This window comes from Lissotriton vulgaris, chromosome 8 (assembly GCF_964263255.1).
Source record: "Lissotriton vulgaris chromosome 8, aLisVul1.2, whole genome shotgun sequence".
Taxonomy (NCBI): Eukaryota; Metazoa; Chordata; class Amphibia; order Caudata; family Salamandridae; genus Lissotriton; species Lissotriton vulgaris.
In genome coordinates, this window is record NC_141696.1 from 317,411,989 (window position 1) to 317,418,598 (window position 6,610).

Below are 6,610 nucleotides of genomic sequence, written 5' to 3' on the forward strand. Positions count from 1 at the left end.
GAGCGGTGGCGATATCCTGGCTGAAATTGTTTTTTAATACTGTTATTAACCTACCTTAAACTTGTGCAGGTATTTGACTTTCTTGGGCATTTTAGGGGTGAGCTGCCGGCTGGGGCTGATCGTGTTAGTCACGGGCTCCCAGCGGCAGCGGGCGCTATCTTGGCTTGGGCTTCGCCTTCCACCATAGCCCTGCCCCTCCCCCGCCGCTCCGCCCCTACTTAGTAGCGCGTTTCCTGCTCTCCCTCGTGTCTGATCAGTGGCCCGGTGGCAGTGGGCTGATTGGTCGGTCGCTTTGGCGAGTTGCTGCTTTCCCATCTCCCGCCCCGCTGATTGCGAGCGGTGGCGATATCCTGGCTGAAATTGTTTTTTAATACTGTTATTAACCTACCTTAAACTTGTGCAGGTATTTGACTTTCTTGGGCATTTTAGGGGTGAGCTGCCGGCTGGGGCTGATCGTGTTAGTCGCGGGCTCCCAGCGGCAGCGGGAGCCATCTTGGCTTGGGCTTCGCCTTCCACCATAGCCCTGCCCCTCCCCCGCCGCTCCGCCCCTACTTAGTAGCGCGTTTCCTGCTCTCCCTCGTGTCTGATCAGTGGCCCGGTGGCAGTGGGCTGATTGGTCGGTTGCTTTGGCGAGTTGCTGCTTTCCCATCTCCCGCCCCGCTGATTGCGAGCGGTGGCGATATCCTGGCTGAAATTGTTTTTTAATACTGTTATTAACCTACCTTAAACTTGTGCAGGTATTTGACTTTCTTGGGCATTTTAGGGGTGAGCTGCCGGCTGGGGCTGATCGTGTTAGTCGCGGGCTCCCAGCGGCAGCGGGCGCCATCTTGGCTTGGGCTTCGCCTTCCACCATAGCCCTGCCCCTCCCCCGCCGCTCCGCCCCTACTTAGTAGCGCGTTTCCTGCTCTCCCTCGTGTCTGATCAGTGGCCCGGTGGCAGTGGGCTGATTGGTCGGTCGCTTTGGCGAGTTGCTGCTTTCCCATCTCCCGCCCCGCTGATTGCGAGCGGTGGCGATATCCTGGCTGAAATTGTTTTTTAATACTGTTATTAACCTACCTTAAACTTGTGCAGGTATTTGACTTTCTTGGGCATTTTAGGGGTGAGCTGCCGGCTGGGGCTGATCGTGTTAGTCGCGGGCTCCCAGCGGCAGCGGGCGCCATCTTGGCTTGGGCTTCGCCTTCCACCATAGCCCTGCCCCTCCCCCGCCGCTCCGCCCCTACTTATACAGACATCATGAGGCAGCGCAGCGGGCGCGACGGAGGCGCGCCGGAGTTGCGCCTGAGTTAAGCCCGTCTGCGCCCGTCCGCGGCCGACCGGGGCTAGGGGCACGGGACGCTGCTGGTTATACCACCTACACTCCGTCCCAGCTATGCCTCTTGTGGTCCCCCGGCTGCATTAACTCCGCTACCACCACTGGCCTACAACTCCTCGGCCTATATAGTCCTCCCCCATCCCATCCCCCCAGATTAGTTTCATCTCTTGCTTCATCTGCCGCCACATCCTTTCCTGCCCCCCTTTCGCTCCCAGCCCCTCCCGCCCAATTGTTTTCTACCTCGGCTACCCTTCTTAACACTAGGTCTGCCGTAAGCCACCAATACGAGCTATTCGACTACCTTGACACCTACAAACCAGATCTCTTGTTCTTAACTGAGACCTGGTTCAAGACCGACTCACTCCCCAACGTGCTTGCCGCCCTACCACCCACTTACTCCGCCATTCGTGCGGATCGCCCTGACGGCAAGCGGGGAGGTGGAGTGGCTTTAATAGCTCGTACTGATGTCAATTTTCAAATCCTCCCCTCTCCACTCATCACCGATGTTGACCTTCTTGTAGCCCGTTCCACCTCCCATCAAGTCCCCCTTACTTTTGTTCTTATCTACCGTCCTCCCCAGTCCACTCCTTCATTCCTCCCTGAGATCCAGACCCTTTTGGCCACTTTGGCAGTTAATCACTCTTCTGTACTAGTACTAGGGGACCTTAATTTCTGGCCCAATAACCCGGCTGAAAGCCCCCAATCCAAGGAATTCACCAGCCTCATGAAAAATTTGAATTTTGTAACGCTCATACAAAGTCCAACCCACCTACATGGCCACTCGCTGGACCAAATCTGGACACTAAATGTTTCATCCACTCCTCCCATTATTTCCCCCTGCCCATGGTCAGATCACTCCACCATCACGTTTTCCCTTGCCCTAGCACTCCCGGTTAAACCTCCCCTTCCCAAAAACACCTGGGTTCGGAAATGGGGTAAGGTAAACATGCCCTCCCTCTGCTCGGACCTGGCCACGACCTGCCCAGATCTTACTGGTCTGACAGCTGCCCCCCAACTGGCCGCAATTAATAACTGGCTCACGAGGGCAGGCGATGAATTCGCCCCCCTCAGGCGCCTCTCAGTAAAACGGCCCCATGCAGCCAACCGTTGGTTTACTTCCGACCTTAAAGAGAAAAAACTCGCTGCTAGAAGGGCTGAAAGAGTTTGGCGAAGAACTTATGACCCTGCCTTAAAAACAGCTTACCTGGCCACTCTGCATACCTATAAAAAGAGCATCCTGGAAGCTAAGGCTGAATATTACACCCACAGGATACTGGTTGCGGAGTCTCAATCTAAAGAAATCTTCTCCACCGTTCATGAGCTTGCCTCATCCACTAGAGCCACATCAACCATTCCCCCGTCCCAATCCCTCTGTGACTCGCTTAACGAGTTCTTTATAGATAAAGTGGTAAAAATTAAACATAACATTCCCCAACCTTCCCTTTCCTTTGTGGACCCTTCCCCCCCCCCCTCCACTGCTAAACTGACCAATTTCCCACTCCTTACCACTGATACCCTTCGCCCCTTGCTTCTACGGGTCAAATCAGGCTCACCCCAGGACTTTGCCCCTGCCAACATACTTAGGGAAATCTACTTAGCCTGCCCCATCCCTCCTCTGACCCTCCTCAACGACTCACTCATTCATGGTCATGTCCCCACCCCACACAAATCGGCAACTGTCATCCCAATTCTAAAAAAATTGGACGCCGATCCCTCCTCTGCTTCTAATTACCGCCCCATTTCACTCCTTCCCTACCTTGCAAAGGTTCTTGAAACTCACATCACTTCCACGCTGAGCACTCACATCGAGGCAAATCATTGCCTCTCCCCCTGCCAAGCTGGTTTTCGCCCCCTGCATTCTACCGAAAAGGTGGTCATTTCAGTCATGGATAAACTGCGTGAAGGAATCGACATCAACCTTCCGCAAGCCCTGGTTTTCCTTGACTTGTCCGCCGCTTTTGACACGGTGGACCACACCATCCTCCTCAGCCGTGTCAGGGCGGCGGGTGTTGAGGGCCTAGCCTTTTGCTGGCTAGAGTCCTTTCTCGCGGGGAGAACACAGGGAGTCCATCTGGCTGGTTTTGCGACGGCCTCCCGCAAAGTAGAATGCGGGGTCCCCCAGGGTTCATCACTTTCCCCTCTTCTGTTTAACCTTTACATCTTCCCCCTCATTTTTATGTTACAGCAACTGGAGGTCACCGTGTTCAACTATGCGGATGATCTCCAGTTAATCTTCAACCTGTCCCACTCACCTTCATCCGCCCAGAACGTTCAAACCATCATGACCCTCATCCAAGACTGGATGAACTGCAGCCACCTCAAACTCAACCCGGACAAGACCGAACTGGTCCTGACCGGAGGTGGCTGCAGTCCCTGGTCTTCTTCCTTTTGGCCCCCTTCCCTTGGTGCCCCCCCACTCCCGGTTCCCAAAGTGAAAACCCTGGGTATCTTTCTCAACCCCCAGCTTACGGTTCTTCCACAAGTTAATTCTGTGGTTTCTTCATTTTTTTTCTCTCAGAGTGATTCGGAAAGTTTCCCGCTTCTTTTCCCCCCCTGCTCTAAAAATCATCATACTGGCCATGGTACTGTCCCGTATAGACTATGGCAACATAGTCTATAACGGGGCCCCTGCATACATGATCCATCGTCTGCAACTGGTGCAGAACCAGGCAGCCCGCCTGATCCATGGCCTTCCCAGATATCACTGGGTCACTCCCTTACTCAAAACTCTGCATTGGCTCCCCATAAGAGAGCGTGCCCTGTTCAAACTCGGCTGTCTTACCTATCAGGCCAGAGCGGGCACTGCTCCCGAGTTCATCTGCTCCCTCATCAAATCTTACTGCCCAGGCAGAGAACTCCGCTCGACCCATCTGGCCCTTCTTACCAACCCTCGCTTCAAAAAGCAGAGGGCGGGCGGAGCGAGATTCGCTGTCCTGGCTCCAACGTTTTGGAACGCTCTCCCTATTGCTCTGCGCACCTCACTCTCCTACCCCCTCTTCCGGAAAAACCTTAAAACTTTTTTGTTCACCCAAGCTTACCCTTAAATCTCTCCGCTGCTGCCATCCACTGATCACCACTAGCGCCATGAAACCGCTGGGTATGCGAGCGCTGTACAAATGTTTTTAAATTCAAATTCAAATTAGAAAGGTTGTCCCTACTTATGGCGAAACTACCCACGACATGCTCCTCCCAATTCGAAGCAGTTCTGTTCCGGGCAGCTTTCGCATTAGCATTCCATGGGGCTATCCGGGTGAGCGAACTGGTCGCAAAGAATAAGAAAGATGTGGAGGGGGGCTTGTGCAGGGATCACATCCTAATTAGGGGTGATTCGATGGTAGTCACGGTAGCTAGGTCCAAGACTGACCAGGGAGCTATGGGAAACAGTGTTGTTGTCCGACGCATGCGAGGGTCCCCCACGTGCCCGATAAGGTGCATTGAGGAATACTTAGCACTGAGGGCGGATACATGGGGGGGGAGTATGCTGAGGCACGTGGATGCCACCCCACTGACGAGGTTTCAGTTCCAGAGGGTGCTAGCACTGACAAGAAGAGAAGTTTGTATACCAGTCAAACCCATTCAAAGAAAAAATCACAAGTTGGGGTCGATACATCGACGATGTTTTCATGACTTGGAAAGGGACAGAAGAGGAATTGAAGGAATTTCACCAGTGGTTAAATGCAAGAACGGAAGAAATTAAATTCACCATCAACTACTCCAAAATCAAAATGGCATTCCTCGATGTCGAAGTGTACCCGACTGATGATGGTCTGGTCACAACGTTATATAAAAAATTGACGGACAGAAACAAGGCACTGCACTTTAACAGCAGCCACCCGCGCAATTTGAAAGAGAATCTCCCATTTTTACAGTACTTGCGGATCAAGAGAAATTGTTATTTTAAGGATGAATATATGCTACATGCTGCTAACTTGACTGAAAAACTATCACAAAGAGGCTACCCCATGAAACTTCTCAGAAGAACAATGAAAAGAGTATGGTGGATCCCCCGAGATACACTATTAACAAATAAGGTTAAACCACCCCAAAACAGGATGGTCTGTGTCTCTACATTCTGCCCAAACTCAAATGACCTCAAAAAAACAATCTTACAAAACTGGCATCTAGTGGAAAATATAGACGAGACACTTAAAGAAAAACCATTATTTGCCTTCAAAAAGGACCAAAGCGTAGCCAATCACCTAGTCCGAGCAGCACTTAAACCGAACATACCAACAATCAGCACTATGCTTGGATTACCACCGATCCAAGGTCATCACAGATGTGGCTCTTGTATCTGCTGTGCTAGTACTGAGGAAGGAAATCTGTTTCAACATAAACAGATATCGTGGAAACATGAAAAATTTACAAATTGTAAATCTAAGTTCGTCATATATGGAATCAAATGCCCCTGTGATAAACTTTACATCGGTAAAACAAGTCAGGAGGTGAGATGTCGCATTACCCAGCACAAATCACGCATTAAAAAGAATGTGTTAACGGCCCCACTGGTTAACCATTGGGTCAATCACAAACATACCGTGGATGAATTAAGATGGACAGTAATTGCCAAAATTGAGAAAGACCCCAGAGGTGGTGACATGGAAGAGAAATTGTCACACACTGAAGCCATGCTGATAGTCAAATTTAACTCCGCCATAAATGGCCTTAATGAACTCTCCGAGCTTTACCGCCTGTAAAATAGTAATGATAATGAAGAAACCGAGATTCAGCCTGCTGTTTCCCACAGAGACCGTGAACCACGGCCCCACATACTCAATCTAAAAACGCGGCCCGTCTCCATGACAACGGGCGTAAAAAACTACAATCCCCAGAATCCCCGGACATCCAGGAAGTGTGTTTAAACAACCGAACGCGGCCCGTCTCCATAACAACGGGCTTAAAAAACTACAATCCCCATAATCCCCGGGCAACCAGGAAGTATGTTAAAACAACCGAACGCGAGATCAAAGTTACCGACTGGATGGTGCCGGTCACTGGACTAACGAACAGAGATCGAAGAGCGCAGACCCCCCGAGTTAGACAGCGGACACGACGCAAAAAGGTAAACGCTTGCACAAGTTAGAGTCACATCGCAAGATAGGCGATCTTTCCAACCAACCTGGATACCTGACACCAGCTCCCTTTCCTTTACAGGAGACCGGAGCACGCTACTGATTCATTCAATATAGACTGAGATACCCGTGAACTCCCTGCGCTAAGAAATTTACAGTAAGTCGCTTTGTTCAAACGATTACGACAATGGAATCGAGTTGTTCCCAGCAAATTTTAAAACCATTC